At 38.6% G+C, this 22,226-nt stretch overlaps 1 protein-coding gene and 1 pseudogene across 2 annotated transcripts in view; both read right to left on the bottom strand.

The window, feature by feature from the left end:
• The window catches only part of UCHL3 (ubiquitin C-terminal hydrolase L3), a 112,217-nt gene that overhangs the window by 83,165 nt on the left and 6,826 nt on the right, over nucleotides 1-22,226 (bottom strand). The gene's annotated exons all lie outside the window — the stretch shown is intronic.
• On the bottom strand, nucleotides 13,030-18,890 carry LOC103552114 (V-type proton ATPase subunit E 1-like; annotated as a pseudogene).

Raw genomic sequence — 22,226 nt, 5'->3', positions numbered from 1 at the left:
TTAAAAACATATTTGTTTTTAAGTGTGCTTTTGAAAAGTATAGTTCTTTTTATAGTATAACGTTTTCTTATTTCTTTTAACTTAACAAATGTGTAGTGTTTAGAAACAGGGTTATTTGTGAAGTTCCTCCCCAAACCAGGACAAACCTGAAATAAGCAAATGTAGGCCTAGCTGTGCTACAGAAATCATGACCTCAGCTGGGTCTAACATTTTGATTGGCACCACTGCGAGAAATTTCATTTCTGCCTCTTGCCTCCATTTCCTCTTCTGATCCTCCACGTTGGAAATTTATGTCTTTTTCACACCATGTCAGCATTTCTGCAGATCTGTGTGAATGCAGCGTCTTTGTCCTCTGCTAAGTAGCTCACTGACGTAAGGAGCCCAGGTCCACTGCCTGCTGCTGCCCACCTGTGTGCTCAGATCTTGCCAGCTTGAAGAGTTAGATGACTGCTCATTTGTGCTTACTGACTGCCCACAGCCATACCCTATTCCTCACCTCTTGGATAGTAGCACATTCATGATTCTAGGATTATGAGAAGCCAAAAGCCCCTTTCTCTCCCTTCCTCTATCCTGTGGGGCACCAAATTGTACTCCCAGAAATCAAAGTAGAACACCACCTCCCCATCCCCCACCACCTGGGATAAAACGACATACTTTCCTTCCCCAACTGTGCATAGGGTCTCTCCATCTCCCACCCACCCGAGTTTAACAGCTTCCACTCTCCTCCTCCCCCCCATTTACAGTTTAAGGTTATATGCAAAGAGGCCCGAAGTGAGCCCCTGGCTCAAACACTGTGGGTGATGGATTTGATTAGAATAAATTTAAATTGCACGTTTAAATTTATCTTTTGAATTTAAAAGACAAGTTTTAAAAATAATAGAGTTTTATACTGTTTTCATTGCAGATGTCTATGTTTGCCTATTAGGAGTCTTATGACCTTCACTGGGCTGGCCTGGGAATTAACCACTGTTTGTAATAACATTTCTGTGGGGAAATGTGTTTCAAGTTTCAAACACTGGACTTAAATGCGAACTTTTAGAAAATAACTCAATGTCAAATTGAAAATGTATTAGAGCTTTTAGTTTCCAAAAGGAAATAGATTACCCCTGAGCTCATTAAGCAAAATCCATGTATTTTCATATATTCTGCTACAGAGACAGGTTAACATAAGATGTATGTGGAAAGAAGGCAAAATAGTCATGTTTACTTAAAGGGATTGAGATATGCTAGTCCCTTGTCTGTGAAACCACTTAAGCAGAATTTTTTTTTCAAACAATTTTTTAAAAATATTGTGTACTTTAGATTTTTAAAAATAAACTAGTCTTTAGAAGTTTTAGATTTACAGAAGATGGTACAGCGAGTTCCCATACACCCCACATCCAGTTGCCCCAATTAACATCTTGCATTAGTGTGTTACATTTGTTCTAACTGATGAACCAATGTTGATATGTTAGGTTCCTTTTGTTTGTACTTAATAGCCTTTTTATGTTTATGTTTATGGGCTCCCATCCAGGACATCATATTACATTTTTAGTGGTCACATCTCCTTAAGCTCCTTTTGTCTGTGATACTTTCTTAGACTTTCCTTGTTTTTACTGACCTTGACAGTTTTGAGGAGTACTGGTCAGGTATAGTACAGGATGTGCTTCAACTGCAATTTGTCTGATGTTTTTCTGGACTGTGGTGATAAGTATTTGGGAGGAAGGTCACAGAGATAAAGTGCCATTTTCTTCACATTGTATCCAGGGTAGATGCCAGCAATATGATTTGTGACTGCTGATGTTTACCATCATAAGCTGGTGAAGTAGCGTTTGTCAGGTTTCCCCACTGAGAAGGAGTGTGGAGTTATGCTCCCCTTCTTTTACAGTGAAGTATCTACATATTTTTTTTGGAATTCTTCTAAGGGTGAGATTTGTCTCTTCTTATCAATTATTAATTTATTCATTCATTTCTTTATAACAGTATGAACTCATGGATATTTATTTTATACTTGGGGTTATAATAGAATTTTTTTTGCTGAAATTCTTCCAACTATGTCCATTGGGAGCTCTTTCCTTTGGCTCTTGTGCCCCTTTGACATACTCCCTCCTTTTTTTGAGGACTTCCCTACTTTCTGATACTTGATACTACAAAATGCTCCAGGCTTATCTTGTATATTTCCTGCCCCAGTTCTAGAATCAGCCATTTCTCCTAGGAGCCCTGGTTCTTTTTACTGGACAATAGTGTTAGAAACCAAGATCTGGGTCCTAGGTATGCTCTGTATTTTAAATTTTGAGATCATTAAAAATTTAGAAGTCTGATGTATAGCACAGTGACTATAGTTAACAATACTATATTGTATATTTGAAAGTTGCTAAGAGAGCAGATCTTAAAAGTTGTCATCACAAGAAAAAAATTTGTAACTATGTGAGGTGATGGATGTTAACTAAACTTGTGGTAATCATTTTGCAGTATATACATAGATGAAATCATTATGTTGTATACCTTAAACTAATACAATGTTATATGTCAATTATATCTCAGTAGAACTGGGGGAAAAATTTAGAAGTCTGAAAGAAAAAGTTCTGCTGCTGAGATAGGTCAGACAGAAAGCTGGGCTCATGTTTTAGGATTGGTGAGAGTGATGACCTGGACTCAGTTAATGTTATTATCACTTCATTTTACAATTGAACCTGAACCAGCTAACAAACAGGGAAAAATAATATATATGAGATCAATGATGCAAGAATGTGGACGTATCTTCCCAGTGAGCTAGGCTAAATAAGATGGTTGATGTGGGGGCTTTCCTCTGGAAGTCATCAAGAGCTCCAGGCTCCTTCTATGCAGTTGACCAACCATCCTCAGCATGTGGTTTCCAATTTCTGTCATCAGGCCTACATACCAGCAGAAGGGAGAAAGGGAAAGGGGAGGGCATACTTTTCCATATAAACTCATGTCCTGGGTGTTAAACATCTCATTCTGTGCACATCATTGGCTAGAACTCATTCATGTAGCCACAACTGCACAGGAGACGAGAAAATGTCTGTAGCTAGGTAGCTGGGTGCCCAGTTAAAAGTTCTGTTGCTATGCTACAGGGAAAAATGGACTCTGAGGAAAACTGGCAATCATTGCCATAGTCTTCTTCCTTGTCCACCAACTATAGGCACCCTTCTTTCCCCTGGCAGAACATGTTTATCCTTCCTAGGGAAGACAATCCCAAAGTCCCATGCAGCTTCTGCATCCAGCCACAGACAGAACCTCCCTTCCAAAGCTCTGTTCCCTCCACCTCTGCACATAAACGTAGGCTGAGTTTCTCTCTCTTGCAGAACTTTGCCAAAAGTGGCAGGAAAGAGCCAACACACCAATGTTCTGACATTTTTTCTAGCTACTTCCTCTAGTGCAGTGTTCTTGTCTGGGGGAAGTCCAGCTCCTATAAGGGATATTAGGGAGTGTGTGGGGGAAGGTCTTGATTGTTATATTGACTGCAGCTTACTACTAGCATTTCATGGAGCGAGGAGGGCAGCAAGGACGCTGGACATCCTGTAATGCTTAGGGTGTTCTTAAACAACAAAAAATTGCTCCACCCAAAATGCCAATAGGACATATGTGGAGGGGCACTGCCATAGAGCTATAGGCTCTATGTAGTCTGCAATTTAAGTACCAAATGGTGACAGTTTTACCAACTGTTTTCCGTAGCATAAGAGTCACCAGTGTTCCAGTCTACAGTGTTCTCACCACCTGTTGCCTGACTGCCAATGTCTCCTGTTACAGGTTTTATTACAGTAGCATCTCACTTTTGGGTACAAATTATGTATTAGGATATCAGTCCATCTGCTGTAGTAGAAATCCAAAAATGACAATGGTTTAGAGAGACAGACTTATTTCTTATGTCCAAGCTGACAGTTCTACTCGAAGACATTAAGAATCTACACTTCTTTTTTGTTGTTGTTAAAGATTTTATTTTTTTCCTTTTTCTCCCCAAAGCCCCCCAGTACGTACATAGCTGTATATTCTTCGTTGTGGGTCCTTCTGGTTGTGGCATGTGGGATGCTGCCTCAGCGTGGTTTGATGAGCAGTGCCATGTCCGCGCCCAGGATTCGAACCAACAAAACACTGGGCTGCCTACAGCGGAGTGGGTGAACTTAACCACTTGGCCATGGGGCCAGCCCCTACACTTCTTTTTTTTTTGAGGAAGATTAGCCCTGAGCTAACATCTGCCACCCATCCTCCTCTTTTTGCTGAGGAGGATTGGCCCTGAGCTAACATATGTGCCCATCTTCCTCTATTTTCTATGTGGGACGCCTGCCACAGCAGGGCTTGTTAAGTGGTGTGCAGGCCCACGCCTGGGGAATCCCTGTGGCTGGGATCTGAGCCAGCAAACTCCAGGCCACTGAAGCAAAGCATGTGAACTTAACCTCTACACCACCAGGTTGGCCCCAAGGACCTACACTTCTATCTTGTCACTCTACTATTCTCAATGTACATTTTCCTTAATAGGTTCAAGGTGGTTGTGCCAATTCCTGACTTTGCATCCAAATTCCACTAGAAAGGATGCTTTAAGGGCATGAGCATGAAGTTGCCCTCATCGCTTCTGCTCTCTTCCCATTGGCCGTACTCAGTAATATGGCCACAATTACCTGCAAGGAAAGCTGGGAGTTATAGTCTTTAGCTTAGAAAAACTATGCCTAAATAAAGGTTCCACAACTGAAAGAAAGAAAGAACAGCTATTGGGGGACAAATAGTTTCTACTCTAAGTGCTAAGATAAAGATATGTACAGAGTATTGTATGAATATAGAGGAGACTGGTAGGTTGCTAAAGACTTCCTAGAGGCTCTAGTCAAACCTAACAAAGAAAAAACCATTAGGAAAACAAGAAATTGTACAGTAATAAGATTCTTCTAGCTATCAGTGATAATTATGTTTAAACAATGTTACACATTGTCAAATGTGAATATAAAATTCATTATTGCATACCTGAAATAAATTGTTTGGCATTGCAGAATTTCCTTTCTTGTATAGTCATTCCAAAGTGATGTGATAAATATATTCAAACATAGAGATTTTGGCATTTCCATAGAGAATTGGCATTTCCAGGCCAATCAAAATATAATTTTAAGGAAAACAAGTAGATAATACCAATGGAAACATAGATTGCTGAAAGGAGTACTTATTGGTCCAAGCACTTTTGAAAATGATTTCGATTATCTTATAAAGTTGAATTATGTATGTCCTATGACCCAGTAATTCCACTGCTAGAACTCTTACCCATTTATCTTCATGAATGTTCATAGTTTCCTGCTCACAATACCAAAAAACTTAACAACAACCCAAATGATCATGGACAAGAGAACTGATCAATAAATAGTGGTATGTTTTCACAATGGAATATTTTACTGAGAGAAAATTAACGAGCTAAAAGTACACACAACACCATAAATCATCTTAGTAACATAATGTGGAATATATGTGTGTGTATGTAAAAACTTATAAAAAAATAAATAAAGGGAATGAAAAGCAAAATCCAGATTAGTGGTTACCTCCAGGCTACAAGGTAGGGAGAAGTTAGGGGCAGGATAGAAGAGAAGCCCATAGTAGATGTGAATTGCTGGCAATGTTTAGTTCTTCAGGTTGAGTGATAAGTTCATGATATTTATTATATCATTAAATAAATAGATAAAAGAGAGCTATGTTTAGACCAATGATGAAAGTATGCCACAAACCAAGGACCATGATTAAACTGTTAATCTAGTATCAAGTCCGTGCTTCTGAAGTAAAGACAAGCAAACAAACAAGCAACAAAACCTCTAATATATGGCATTTTGCTGTGGATGATGTCGGAGGGTCTGCTAGTTCACCACCCAGAGCTAAGCTTTGAAAGTCAAGAAACTCAATCAGGCCAGTGATCTGGCCTCAGGAGGAATGATTCATGCTGCCAGATTCAGCTGAAGACTGGTATAGAACTCAAAATTCCTACGTATTAATTTACACTGAAAAATATAAGGGCCAGGAGCCGGCCCCGTGACCGAGTGGTTAAGTTCGCGCGCTCCGCTTCAGCGGCCCAGGGTTTTGCTGGTTCGGATCCTGGGCGCAGACATGGCACCACTCATCAGGCCACGTTGAGGCAGTGTCCTACATGCCACAACTGGAAGGACCCACAAATAAAGATATACAACTATGTACTGGGGGGATTTGGGGAGAAAAAGCAGGAAAAAAAAAAAAAGATTGGCAACAGTTGTTAGCTCAGATGCAAAAAATCTTTGAAAAAAAATATATATAAGGGCCAAGTAGACTGTAATGGTTATGTCATTTGTTCATTCAAAAAATATTTATTGAACATCTCTGATGTGCCATTTTGCTAATCACAGGATATAGTAGTGAAAAGACAATTTCCACAGGGCTTGCGGAAGTCAGATATTTAATAACTCATAATGATAAACATCAGCTGGTCAGCCTATTACACAATATAGTAGAGTGGAAGATTTGTCCATTTTGAAGACTGAATAAATTGAGTTAACTGTGACTTTGAGCAGGAGGTCTTCACAATGCCTGCCTGGCAGGATTTCATCACTGCTGTGGACAAGTGACTGCTGTGTCTCCCATTCGTCTGTTTCCAAATGGGAGTCTTACTTGTGTTATCCTGTCCCTGCTCCACCAGTGTATACTGGGTAGGGGATGCGCAGAGAGGTTGACTTTCGTTCATAAGTGGCTGTACGACATGGATCTATATTTGGATGTGACTGAGACAACTGGGCATCAAATGGAGATCCTGCACTTTGATAGAATTTTTTTTTTAATTTGTAAATTTTCTGTTTTATTTTTCATTATTTGGGCAGTAAGTGGCAAAATTTACTATTTCATATTTAAAACTGCTGGCTCTCTTAAAATTAGAGACATATAATATTTGAAATGAAGCAAAATACCACTTTTACTTGATAATATAAATTCTCTAAGGATCTCCCAAATATAGAAATGTTACTATATCTTACTTATTGTTATTTTTGGCAGAACAAACTTTAGTAATATTACCATGTTTACAACTACAGATTGATTGATACAACATAGACTGATTTTAAAATTTATGTTGAAGTAAATAAGTAATGAAAAAGAAATGTTTTTAAAACTCTGAAATGCTAGAGTTTGGTAATAATTATTTTACGACAAACGTTTTCACAATGAAATGTTCAACTGACTGAAGTTACTATTTACTTGTTCCAAATTAAACACTTAACAAATAAGAAATGTGAGCCATTTTTTACATTGCTATTGATTCATTCGAAGAGATATCTGCACTCCCATGTTCATTGCATAGTTCAAACTTTACATGTTCAAAACAAACATGTTGTGTTTTCTTTGTTTGGGGAGAGAGGAGCCCATGGACATTTGGAGGCCAGAGGGTCGGCCCCAGGCAGAAATGGCCAGCTATGTCCTCAGCTGTAAAATAAGGATAACAGCTCCTAGTGTTGCTGTGAAACTTGAATACCATATGTAAAACATAGTGAGCATGGACAACATATTAACACTCCTTGAGGAATGAAAAGCAGAAGGAAGCTCAATGAACATGAAATCAGAGAAAGGGGAATAATGCAAGCCCCATACACCCATCTTCCCTAAGGTGTATCTGTCCAGCAGGCCCAAGTACAACCGACGGCTGGTCAGTCTAGTCTTCCCCCTCATGCAGTTGTGCTTAGTGATATATTGACTAATTCTCAGTCTTCGGCTCTCATTTTCCAATATTATCTGCCTGCCCTTTTTTTCACTGATCTTTCTTTGGACATGTTAACAGATTTAGTCCTCCTTTTCTTCCTTCCTATATGGCTTAGCTGAAAAGTTCCTTCCCACACTGGCTCATCTGAAAAGTTCTGAAATGTCTGGCAATAATACCTACAACAAGAGAGTTAGAAAAACACTGTGGAAGTTAGGACCCTAAAAATATGAACAGGAAAATAGTATAGCTAAAGTGAATTCAGTGCAGAGAAACAAATGTACAGTGGTTCAGGTTGGGTTGCCATTTGGCTATTCGTTTTCTAAAGTTAAAACAAAAAACAAAACCCTCAACCACTCATTAGAGTCACCGTAAGATAAAAGCAAAACCTATAGTTCAAGATAAGCCTAACGTAGTCAAAAGAGATCCAGATTTTGCCCATGAGTCCTGCCTAATTCAGAGGGTACTCTACAAAGGGTCAGATGTCATCTTGGAGAACATCCTGACAAGAGCTAAAAGAGAATTTCTTATCCATGGTTCTAAACATTGTTTACAATATTGTAATCAAAATCACGACACGTTACAGTTACAGTCAATTGTCATAGATTTCTTGATTTACAATGCTTAGAGGATCCCTACATTTTCATTAGAGTTGCATTTAGAAGCCATTTCTTTCTTTCTTTTTTTTTTTTTGAGGAAGATTAGCCCTGAGCTAACAACTGCTGCCAATCCTCCTCTTTTTGCTGAGGAAGACCGGCCCTGAGCTCACATCCGTGCTCATCTTCCTCTACTTTATATGTGGGACGCCTATCACAGCAGGGCTTGCCAAGTGGTGCCATGTCTGCCCCCAGGATCCAAACCTGCGAACCCCGGGCCACCGAAGTGGAACGTGCGCACTTAACCACTGCGCCACTGGTGGGCCCCAGAAGCCATTTCTTACGTTGGGGTGCAAACATAAAATCCTCAAATTAAGTCATTCTTTTAAAAGTAGGTTAGAAGCTTGTGTTGGGGTCCTCAAGACCACTTTGGTTTGGTAATTCATTAGAAGAACTCATAGGACTCAACATATAGTCACACACATGGCTATGATTTCTTACAGAGAAAGGACATGAAGCGTAACCAGCAAAAAGAAAAGACACATGGGGCTAAGTCCGGGTAAAGCACATGCAAGCTTCCAAGATTCCTCTCCTAGGGGAGTCACACAGGATGTGCTTAATTCCTTAAGCAACACATTATGACAAATTGTGTGAAATGTTGCCAACCAGGGAAGCTCATTAGAGACTCGGTTTTTATTGGAGCCTGATCATATAGGCACCCCCTGCCTGGCATGGACTCAAATTTCAGACTCCCAGAAGGGATGCAGGGATTTGCATAAATTATATTGTTTATACCCACAGTTTAGATACAGTGAGCCACTCATATCAGTTAATGGTGGGAACCCTCCTGAAATCCAAGTTCCCAGATGGCAGCCAAGGGCCAACCTTGTAAGCATGGCTTTTTAAATACAAGCAGTCAGGACTGCTATGTTACTGCTATGTTAACTCTTCTCTGCACAGCGATAATGCAACTTGTCTAAAAATTCCGGAGGTAACTTGCTATATCGCTTCTTACCTATTACCTGCTTTTGTGTTAGTTCATTAATATTAACAGTTTATTAATTCTCATGAAATGAATGATGCTAGGATAAATTTAGCCTATACACTCTACTATACTGATCAAGAATTCACTGATCAAGAATTTCAGGATTTAAATATTAGCAGTTTTCAAATTTGAAGAAGAAACTTAGGTGTGCCACCATTTACGTGGAATTTTCCCATTTCATGTGCCATTCTCCAATGAGCGTGCTGATTTTATTTGGCTTTTATTTGATAAAAGGGATATTCTAGGTGTTGATTTCACCACCATTTCATAGCACACAGACATACTAAGTATAATGGATTGCATAGCTCCACTTCATCCTGATTTATGTTCTTTTGAATTACAAATGCCCTAGGAGAAAGTAGCTATTAATCTCTGGTTAGTTACCATTTCAGTATATGAAAAACATTTGTTAAGAAAAGCACTTACATGTCTTATTGTGTTTCACATTTCTGCGCCAAGGGAAAGGGCAAGGGAATATTTAAGATGTGCTATTAAAGAACTGTTACCATCAAGAACGTAACTACAGGATGTAGGGAGATTTCAGATTCTAAGCCACGAGGATTCAGGCATCAGGTTTGAGGAATTCAGACAGAAATTAACATTCTGGCCCACAGATAGTTCCCAAAGGAATGGCAGGGCACATGAGGAATCCTGAGAAGCAGACTCTGTTTACTGTCTTTTTCCAACATATGCAAACCCTTTCACACTATAGAAGTAGCTTAGTTTTGGGGATGAGGAAAGAGGGGACTTTTTCATTTCTAGTTAAAAAATGCCACCCATGGCTGGGGGAGGGGGGCGGGCCAGGGGGCAGAGCCCTTGCTTTCTAGTACAGACATTTGACCTTTCATCAGTCATGTACTTGGTGCCTTCTCTGTACCAAGCATAAACCAAGAGCCAATACCTCAATACCTGAGATGAATGAAACTGATCATGCCCCTGAGGAGATAAGATTTTGTGGTAGTAGTTTTTAAACTATATGGTGAGTACGAATCAGCTGGAAAGCTTCTCCCCACCCAGAAACACTTAGATAGTGGTTGGGGGTGTAAATGAAAGATTAAGCATTTATTAATCATTGTTGGAATTGGGTGATATGTATATTTGGGTTCTTTATACCATTGTCTTTTTTTATTTGTGTGAAAATTTCCATAATAAATGCTTAAAATCCTGGGAATTTACCATGTTTTATAAAGAATTGAAAGACATTAGCATTTTTAATTTACAAATATATTCGTTCTTACTCCAAGATGGGAGACCAAGGTACATCAGAGAGCAATTTTTATCACGCAGCTGACCTAAATCATACACACTACCTTAATTAAAGTATACTTTGAGCCAGATGATGTCCCTTTTATATTTTGATTAGTGATACATGAATTGGTAAGCAGCTTGTTCCATAATTATACTGGCAGTAAAAGATGCTTGTTTAGCTCTAACAAAAATAGTTTTACACTCAAATCATTTGGAAATATTAATTTGATTAAAATATTTAAAACATTTTTAGAGAAATTGGCAAAAAGATAGGACAGAGGGATATGTTAAGATGAACAGAATAAATAATCTAGACATTAAAAGAAAAACCCTCCCAAGTCATGGTGTACAACTGAAGGCAGGAATTATGCTTTATTAAATGTGAAATATGAATTAAGTTGCAAAATAATAAAATCAAGCAGTCATCTTTTTAAAATGCCTTATTATAAATTATGCACTCGTTAAAACTTCAAACAATCTAACTGAATATTAAATAAATAAATAAGTGGTTTTCTTTAGCCTCAGTTTAAGAGATCACGCATGTAGTTGTTCAGCAGAAATACTGTTTTCGTCTCCACAATGTTTTTATTTTTAATTTGAGAGTCCGTCAAAAAATTGGAAGACTCCAGGGGCCAGCCCTGTGGCTGAGTGATTAAGTTCCCGTGCTCCGCTTCGGTGGCCCAGGGTTTTGCTGGTTCAGATCCTGGGCGTGGACATGGCACCACTTATCAGGCCATGCTGAGGCAGCGTCCCACATGCCACAAATAGAAGGACCCACCACTAAAAATATACAACTATGTACTGGGGGGCTTTGGGGAGAAAAAGGAAAAATAAAATCTTTAAAAAAAAAATTGGAAGACTCCAAAATTCTCTGCCTACGTTCTTCAGTATCAATAACTGGCTAGAGCTGAGTAGTAAGTGTCCCTTTTAAGGGGGAATTTGAATTCTCTCCATGCACAAGTACACACATGAGATTCTATACATTTTGAATGTTCACAATATTTTTGTGAAACAACAATTGTTTGGTTCACAACAGTTTGTGTATGGTCTTTATACTTGAATATCAGTTTGCATGGGTATAAAACGCTTAGGTCATATTTTTTTCCCTTGAATGTGTCAAATATGTCACTCTATTATCTTCCACCATAAAGGACTGCTGTAGAAAGATCTTATGACAACTTGGTATCATTTCCCTTGTACATGATTTGGTTTTTCTGGTCTAAATACAAAACAAATATTTAAAGTTTTTCTTTAAAATTCATTAGTTTTACTAGCCGTTGTGTCGGTCACTTTGGGTCAATTTTTAGGTACATATGTGCTTTTCAATATGTATTTTCAAGTATTTTTTTTTTACTTCATGAAAATTTTCTGGGATTATAGGCTTTTAATATTTGTTCTGTTCCATTGATTCAGTTCTCTTCTTTGGATACTTTTAGCATGCATATATAGGGACTTTTTTTTTCTTTGAGGAAGATTGGCCCTGAGCTAACATCTGTTGCCAATCTTCCTCTTTTTTTAATTTCCTCCCCAAAGCCGCAGCACATCTTTGTATGTCCTACTTGTAGGTCATTCCAGTTCTTCTGTGAGGGATGCCACCAGAGCATGGCCTGATGAGTGATGTGTAGGTCTGCGCCCAGGATCCAAACCAGCGAACCCTGGCCCACCAATGCCAAGTGTGCGAACTTAACCACTCGGCCATGGGGCCGGCCCCTGTAGCAACTTCTTTGACTATCTTCTATATCTGTCACTTTCTCTCAAATCCTTTTCACCTCTTTCTTCATTTCTTTTTGAGTTTTTAACATTCTTCTTCTTTTTTTTTTTTTTTTTTACAGATTGGCACCTGAGCTAACATCTGTTGCTAATCTTCTTTTTTTTCCTTCTTCTTCTCCCCAAAGTCCCTCAGTACATAGTTGTATATTCTAGTTGTAAGTGCTTCTGGTTGCGCCATGTGAGATGCCACCTCGGCATGGCCTGATGAGCAGTGCCATGTCCCATGCCCAGGATCTGAACTGGCGAAACTCCGGGCTGTGAAAGTGGAGCACACGAACTTAACCACTGGGCCATGGGGCAGGTCCCAACATTTTTCTCCTTTTAATCTTCTATTTCTGTTAAGACATTATTTGTTGTTTTTATTTGTTCTTATGTTTCTTCTTGTTTATGCTTCCTTAAAAATTTTAAAATTACCTCCTGAGTTCTCTCATTTTTTCCTCTTATAAACTTTTTGTTTTACTAAATAAAGCACATTTACATATGAGGAAAACTCTTAGGCCCAAATAGTAAGCAGCTACTGCTATAATGAGTGCTTGCCACATATATATTCAATCAAAATAGCAGAAACTTAAAGGTACTTAAAACTCTCTAACCTGAATCTTTCTCCTGATGTTAATGACTAGGACAAAGACAACGGCTACAGAAGAGGCATACCATGAATAAATATAGAGCAATATCAGGACATCAAAGAAGAGGTGATGCAGAAAATCTTGTTTTTTCACATATCGGATGCTTTCATAGTATAGTCATACCGCAATGAAGTAAGCTTCACCTGCCAAAGGCTTAACCTCAAAACTTTCTGTGGGTATTCACACCAAGCTCACCATACTTCTGGCATCATTTCTATGAGATCTTGCTGGCTTTTTAAGGTTTTGGAAACCTTCATTTTGTGATCTCCACCATGGATTTTAACACTGCCAGCTACGTACTCAGACAGGTAGGCCTCCTGATCAGTTTAGACACTAGCATCTTTTTTGGTGGCAACTTTGTACATAGGGATCACTTTCTGCATTTCACCCTCTACCAGAGGTCTTGACTCCTGCAAGGAACAGCCACTAGAGGCTATAGCAACAAGTACAAACCCTGGAGGACCAACGCCACCATGAGCACTCAGTGCCTGGTTGCATCCTTTACCACCTTGCTGAGTGTCTGCTTTGCTTCCTTTAGGTCTGTAACAAGGTCATTTCTGGCTCAGAGGACTTTTGCACTTGTTTGATTCATCAACCTGAATCTGAAATTTGCTCCTTCTACACTATCTGCATTTTTGTCATAACATTCTATAATCTTCAGGCTTTTTGTTTGCACAAGATAATCTTGCTTAACCTCTTATCTTTCCTTTGCCTTTTCCTCTATTTCTTCTGCTTTCCCATTGGTTTCTTGCTCAATGAAAGCCATCATGTGCTTAATCTGCTATGCATGGAAGCATTGCCGGGGGCCAGGGCCAAGGCAAGCTAGCCTAGAGAATAACAGGCTCAAGTTGATGGTGAAGGGACAGATGGAAGAGATGGCAGAGAAAAAGTCAGGAAAGGTCTTGGATTCCTTTCTTTATAACCCCAGATTCTGGGTTTGGCATTTTTAAGTTCCACTAATGCTGACTTATGTTATTCTTTCATAGCGTCTATACTTTTCTTAATTTCTTTTAGCTTATTTTGAAATATTAGATTTTACAGTTTAACATTTTGTTGGCATTTCTTTGTGAAGTGTTTTCATCATGATTTGGGGGGATTTTATTCTGTCCTTTTCCCTCCTTTTTCTTATAATGATTTTGCATGAGATTTGGCCACAATTCTTTTCTATTGTTTATTTTGAAAATGAAATACATTTGAAATGAAAATGAAATATGCGGAAATGAAAAGGAAATGCACTTTTATAAGAGGGGAAGTCCAATAAGATAGATTTTCTAGGTTTCCTGTTCCAAGACTCCTTCTTCTGTTGTTTTTCCCAAGTAATAAGAAAATATATATATAATATATATATATATATATATATATATATATATATAACCTCTTTCAGAGATCTGCCTCTTGCTGCCTTTTTTTCTTTCTTTTTTTTCTTTTTTTTTTTTGGTGAGGAAGATTGGCCCTGAGCTAATATCTGTTGCCAATCTTCCTCTTTTTGCTTGTGGAAGATTGTTGCTGAGCTAACACCTGTGCCAGTCTTCCTCTATTTTATGTGGGATACTGCCACAGCATGGCTTCACGAGCAGTGCTAGGTCCATGCCCAGGATCCGAACCTGAGAACCCTGGCCACCCAAGTGGAGTGTGTGAAATTAACCACTATGCCACCAGACTGGCCTCTGCTTCTTCTTTTTTTTTTTTTTTTAAGGAAAACAATGGATCCCTTAAGGGAGAATTATTTTAAACAGAGAATATCATAATGGGTAGCTGAGAGAAGAATGGAATTTTACATAAAGGTACATATTGAGTTTAATGATCCAAAACAGATTAATAATTCTTCTCTAGAGTTATAGCCATAACCATAAGAAATATTGCCTGGTCTAGATAACTTTTTTCATACATAGTAGAGCAAAGTGATGAGGAAATTTAGCAACTGTATAATTTAGAGGTGGTCCCATTCCTTGTTGGAGTGTTCAAGTTCTCAGCCATCATTTTTTGTTTCTTCCCTTTCTCCCAACCCATTTGCTTAAAATAAATTCCCAAGGCCACCTTTTTCAGTGTTTTCTTTTAAGTAATCTCACTACTAGATAATCAATTATTTTGGCAAAGTCCTCTATAAAGCTACATACGTTATTCATGAGTTTGTGTTGCATCTTCTGAAATTTTGATGAGAATTGACTTAAAATTCTCTAGAGTTTGTGAAAGATACTTTATATACATATCATTTATTGGTTAGGTAATAACTAAAATCAACATGTAGTTTATTCATTCTTCTGTTTGATTTTTGTCTTGGACTATAATATATATCCTTATACAGATTTGGGAGTTCCTGTGAGTATTGTAACAAAACCACCTATGTTATGACTATTTTTTCTTTCAGAGGGGTGTTAGGCTTTCTATCTTACATCCTGATAGAGTTTCCTTGTTGAGGCCATAGGCTAAGGCCAAATTGCTATAGATTTTGAGTGGGATCTCCTCACAGAGGGAGAAGTCCTTTCCACCATCAGCCACCTGGGAGAGTGGAGGGTGTTAAGCAGGCTAAAGCGGGGGCTTAAGGGCAAGCTTCTGTGTCCCTTGCTTCTCTGCCCAAAGATGACTCAAGCTCTGTGGGAAGGGACTGAATGGATAATGAAGTAGGCTTACCCTACTTCTTATACTTTATTTTCAGTTTGCTTCTTTGAAGGTTGGTGGGTGCCTTGCTGGTAGGGTCCGTATCTGGGTCGGCAGGTCTCAGAATTGTAATGAGCTATAAGAAATGTCCTCAAAGTGGAACGATGAAACATTGTCCAGGTAGGGAGGCAGAATTATCCAAGGTTGTGGACTCCTAGGGAGCTATAAGAATGTACAAATCAGGGGCCAGCCCGGTGGCTGAGTGCTTAAGTTCCTGTGCTCTGCTGCGGTGGCCCAGGGTTTCATCGGTTCAGATCCTGGGCGCGGACATGGCACCACCCATCAGGCCATGTTGAGGTGGCATCCCACATGCCACAACTGGAAGGACCTGCAACTAAGATATACAACCACCTACCAGGGGGGATTTGGGGAAGACAAAGCATAAAAAAGAAAGAAAAGAAAAAGAATGCACAAATCTGGTGGAACAATGCCAGGACAACAAAGGAGAAAATAAGTATTGAAGATTGTGGCCTAGAGTTTCAAGTGAGGGGGGAACAGGAAAAGCTGGCAGGTGAGGATGAGCTCGTCTGATCCAGTGCTGAGGTCCAGCAGGGAGGATATGCTCGCCACCCCTTTCACGAGCCACCACACATATTGGAGGCTGGCAGCTGCCTACAGAGGCTTTTCTCTGAAGCGTCCTTTCAGAACACAAGAGACTATTTCATAAACCTTTTTCATACTTCTCAGTGCTTGCAATTTACCATCCCTCTTTTATTTCCCTCAGATGATCTCATCTTCCATTTCATAGAGAAAATAGAAGTCATCTGTTGGAACTTTCCCAAATTCTTGACACCACATCTACCAAATGACCTGAATTCACACTCATTTCATCCTTTTTGCCTTGTTTATGGAGGAGATATCCTGCCTCTTGTCTACAGATAATTCCTTCAAATAGTTTCTGGATTAATGCCTTCCCGCCTTCTTAAGGAATTTACTCATTTATTTAATAAATACTTATTGAGCATCTACTTTGTAACAGACACCATGGTCCATTCATTGATTAACTCTTTACCCTTTTATAGATTCAACTTCTTTCACTCCACTGGCTTCTTCCCAATAGCAATTAACCATGCTCAGTAGTCTCTCCCAGTTAAAAACTAACTAAACGAAACCAGCGAAACCCCAGGCCGCCAAAGCAGAGCGCGTGAACTTAACCACTGGGCCACGGGGCCTGCCCCAGATTCATATTTATAAGATACAGAACCCGTATATGTAAATTGAACATGGCCTTCTTGCCACCAGGCTAGTGCTGTATATTCTTTGTGCATTTTTGATATCTGGTTTATAAATATTATTAAATCTTCTCCTTTACCCTAAAACCTGTGCTAGTTGTTTTCCATTTGCTTGTCCGGATACGTTTGCTGCCCTTCTTTCTCGATTTATGCCTTGAGACATTGTCCTCTGAGGACTGTATTACCTGTGCTCCTTTGGCTTGCCCAGTAGGAGGTATACCAGCAGGAGATGTAACACAGGAAGATGGCAAGGCCAGGGCATTTCTTCTCTGCCGGCTCCCTCCCCAGTGCCTATCTCTGGCTGTAGCTGGGTCCTCTGCAGCTACAGGTGCTGCTGGGCAGTGCCTCCCACTGGGTCCATTAACACTGTTTCCTACGCTTGACTTTTTAGTTCTGGGGATAGGAAAGGTTGCAGTCTCTCAGTGCCATGATATTCCGTGTTTGTCCCAACAGTTCTGTCCACACTTTTGCTAATACTCCTTTCATGAAAGTCTTAATTTGAACCCATCTAGGGTGAATTTTTTTTCTTTCCAGGAACCTGCCTGATAGGACAATGTTGTAAAACTAGCCCAGTGATTTGCATTCTCAAAAGCACTTGTGTCAACAATTTTCTGCTTCTATTAAGGATTCTCACTGACTAACACTGTGATGTGGGGGTCCCAAGATTTCACCTATATTTCAATCAAGGCTGAAAGTTTAGATTTGTAATTTTGTATTTTCATTACGTGCTAATGACTCTCAAGTTTAAATCTCTAAACCAGATTTGTCTCCTAAGTTTTAGAATTAGGTGTTCAACTCCTCTGATTTCACTACTCTGATATCCTACGGATGCTTCAAATTCCAAATGCCCAATTCCAATTCATCTCCCTGTACACCCTTTGGGCAACTTTCTCAGCCTGTTCTTGTCTGTTTAAAGTTAGGAGCCCAGAAACCTCTTTCTAAGCTGAATAGTCATGGTCCTTGTTAGTTCAGGTTAGGAGTACTAATAGAATTCCCTTAAGAACTTTGGGGGCTTTCTATATGTTATATTAAAAGTCACTCCACGTTTTAGAAGCCAAACTCACAATTGTTTTCAAGACAAGCATCTCTTTTCAGACTTACTGCTATTTTGGGATTACACTTCTGTGGGACTATATCTTTAAACTGTCAAGAAGCCATTTTGTTCAGCTGAGAAAGGACCAAGTTAAATTCCTTAGATAACTTATAGAAAATGTCTTACCTTTGATTTGATCTTTATCGTTAGGTCATGTCTTAATTTGAGAATCTTTTATTTGCCTGAGAAGCTGGCAGTAAGAGATAGTTATATTCCAGATTTGCAAATTCTAGCCCCTCTATAATCTCTCTAAATGCAGCTTACAAATTTGCCAGTTCTTTTCCAAATCCATCACTTTCTTGGAGTTCCTTATACTTCAGTTAGTATAAATTAGCTGATACTGTCAATTTTCTGCTTGGATATCTCTTTGCTTAAATCCAAAAGTCCATCAAGTTACTGGGTAGATTATCTTTTTTTTTTTTTTAGCTAAATCCGACCTAACATCTGCTGCCAATCGTCCTCTTTTTGCTGAGGAAGACTGGCCCTGAGCTAACATCTGTGCCCATCTTCCTCTACTTTATATGTGGGACGCCTACCACAGCATGGCTTGGCAAGCGGTGCCATGTCCGCACCCGGGATCCAGACCGACGAATCCCTGGCCGCCAAAGCAGAACGTGTGCACTTAACCGCTGTGCCACCAGGCCGGACCCTGGATTACCTTTCAAGTTACTGCAGGTGACACTTTCACCACCACATAATGTTGGTCACTATTTTTTCAGTTTCTTGCCATTTTTATTTTTTTATAGCAGTTTCCTCACCATTTTTCCAGTATCCTGTAATATAGTTTTCTTGCTATTTTTCTAGGCTCTCACTAATAGTTTCCTTCCCATCTACCATATAGTCCTGGAATCAATCTCCTGTACTTTAGAGTTTTGATATGGCACCATCCTAATTCTAGATACTGCATCACATTGTAGTTACTTTTCACTTGACTGCATCCTTCAATGGACAAGCTGCATGAAGATGGTATGTTTCCAGTGCTTGGATCATAGTAGATATTCAATAAATATTACTGAATAAGTAAATACAGTAATTCATAATTCCTAAAGACCCCTTAAAGGGTCTTTCGTTGTAAGTTTTATCAAATTTCTACTACCCTAGTAACTATTACTCTAGTTCAGCTAGTTTCTTCTTAACTATTCTCTTTAGTATAGTACCTATTTGAATACAGCCTGTACAAATATGAGCAGTGGCCCTTGGTTGAAGCAAAATTCTCACACCTACAAAGTGTGACCCTGAAAAAGCTTTTTATTTCTTTTTCTGCTTTTTCTCCCCAAATCCCCCTCAGTATATAGTTGTATATTTTAGTTGTGGGTCCTTCTAGTTGTGAGATTTTTGTTTTCTTTGCTGAGGAAGATTAGCTCTGAGCTAACATTTGTGCCAATCTTCCTCCACTTTAAATGTGGGTTGCCACCACAGCGTGGTTGGTGAGTGGGATATGTCAGCACCCAAGATCCAAACCTGTGAACCCAGGCTGCTGAAATGGAGCAAGATGAACTTAACCACTACACCATGGGACTGGCCCCTAAAAAAGATTCTTAATGTCTGTATGACTCAGTTTTCTCATCTGTAAAATGAAGATAGTGGTAGTACTTATCTCATATGATGGGTCTCAGGATTCTTGGAGCAGAGTATGCACTCAACAAATTATGGCTATTAATATTTCATTTTTAGATCCATGCATAACAAACTTGTAACAATATCTGCTTCCAGAAAAAAAAGGGTAGCTGGGAAAAGTAATGGGAGACTTACATTTTACTGTATATATATTTTTGATAACTTTTGAATTTGTACCATCTACATATAGTACCTATTCAAAACACTTATTGGTTTAAAAATACTACATGCAAAGTTGTTCATTTTAATTTCTATTATATTAGTAGCTTGAATGGTGTACTGTCAAATCAGCAAGCAGGGGCTGGCCCAGTGTTGCAGTGGTTGGGTTCACACGTTCCACTTCGGTGGCCCGGGGTTCACCAGTTTGTATCCCGGGTGTGGACCTACGCAATGCTTGTTGGGCCATGCTGTGGTAGGTGTCCCACAGATAAAGTAGAGGAAGGTGGGCACAGATGTTGGCTCAGAGCCAGTCTTCCTTGGCAAAAAAGAGGAGGATTGGCAGCAGATGTTAGCTCAGGGCTAATCTTCCTCAAAAAAAAAAAAAAAATCAGCAAGCAAAACTTGGAATAATTCATCCATGACAGATTTAAAATAGATTTATTTTTAAGCTTTTTAAGGTCCATTAGAGATTTTAATTAAACATGAAGCATTTTTACAGGGAGACAATTTTATTACTGCATCGATACTGCTTTCAGTTACAAAGCTTTTCATTAGGTTCAAGAGAAAATACTCAATAATATCAATGTAAATCCACATAATTCTGGAGAGCACAAATGTGAAGTTTCACCCAGTGATAAAGGAGTGTATAGTGGCGCAAGTGTTTAATCTCTCTACACTAGCATCCTCGTTCAAATATACAGTGTTACTTGTAGCTTATTTCATAAGCTTGACTGATGTGGGGCTGTCTGTCCTGAAAGCATGCAGTAAATAAGTGATTGTTTTAACTCTGTTTCCTTTCATCCTTCAAATAGGTTTTATGCAACAGAGTTTTTCAGACCCCTCCAGGCATTTCTGAATTATGCAGTAAGACAAAAATGGGTATTGTAAAATTATCCCAGCCTTATGGTAGAAGAAAAATCTGTTTCCTCTGTAGAAAATTTTAACTTCCGAAACTGATTCTGTTCTTTGGCATTCAAGAGAGCTTTAAATTCATTCATTCACCACACACTTATCAATGACGTTTTCTGTGCCAAACACTGTGCATTTGTTTGCAATCAGTTGCTGTGTGCTCCATTCGTTTTCTACATGATTCTCATTACCCACTTATTTTGTGCCTCAATTTCCTAATCTAAAAGAATGGCACTTTTATCATTTTTGCCATCTATTTATCTGTCAGGAGCATTAAGAAGTAGCACCTATGTTTGGGATGAAGTAAATGAATAATTACCTAAATTTTTGTCTGGATATCCTAAATCACGTCAAAAAACAAGGTGTGGTTAATTTCTTTGAATATTCCCTGAATATTCAAAAAAAAATTTGTGTCCTCTCTTTTTGTTATGTCTAAAAAAGATAATGATAAACTGCGAAAAATATATGAAATTTATGTTGGACAAAATGTTACTATCTCTAGTACAGGGAGATTCTATAATTTGACTCTATTTTAAAAAAATAGGCAAAAAATATGAGCACCAAATCTTTCAAGAAGAAATATAGATAATCAATAGATACAAAAAGATTATTATTTGCTATTCCTTTCTATTGTTTTCCCATTCTTTATTTTCCTGATTTCTAGACTTATCTGTATTACTTTCTCTTTTATTATTTCTTTGGGTTTCTCCATGACATTTTTTCTATTTCTTGTTAAATTGAATTTTTAATTCATTTATTTCCATTCATTCTTTCTTTTTCACTTTTATAAACATACTTTAATCAATACATTTACCTGTATTCCACAAGTTTTGACATAAAATTACTTTTCTTATCATTTAATCCCATATATTTAAAATTTTGTCTTACAATTTTCTTTTTTTTGCTGAGGTAGATGCACCCTGAGCTAAAATCTGTGGCAGTCTTCCTCTAGTTTGTATGTGGCTGCTGCCACAGCATGGCCACTGATGAGTGGTGTAGCTCTGCGCCTGGGAACTGAACCCAGGCCACTAAAGCAGAGTGCGCCGAACTTAACCACTAGGCCACGGGGCTGGCCCCTATAATTTTCTTCTTAATCAGGATTATTCCATACCATATCTTTTACTTTCCAGATATATAGATTTTTAAACTTATGGTTTTCATTTCTAACTTCCTTTGAATAATAATCAGAAAACATGTTCTATATAATAGCAATTCTTTGGAATTTATAGGTTTCCCGAGTGAAACCCATAGTGCATAGTCAAGTTTAGCTTCTTTCACAGGGGCTCTATAAGAATTTTGTATTCTCTATTCATTTATACACTATGCACATATATATTTAAACATAAATCACATTATTGAAATTTACAAATTTGAGTATGTTTAGTTTTTTAATCTTATAGTATCTGAGAATGATTTGTTAAAGTCACCAACTAAAAATGTTCATGTATTTACTTTTCCTGTTATTCTTTCTTTTTTCTTTTTGAGGAAGATTAGCCCTGAGCTAACATCTGCCACCAATCCTCCTCTTTTTGCTGAGGAAGACTGGCTCTGAGCTAACATCCGTGCCCATCTTCCTCTACTTTATAAGT

The sequence above is a fragment of the Equus przewalskii genome, chromosome 16, assembly GCF_037783145.1.
Source record: "Equus przewalskii isolate Varuska chromosome 16, EquPr2, whole genome shotgun sequence".
NCBI lineage: Eukaryota > Metazoa > Chordata > Mammalia > Perissodactyla > Equidae > Equus > Equus przewalskii.
This window is presented reverse-complemented; position numbering and strand designations above follow the sequence as displayed.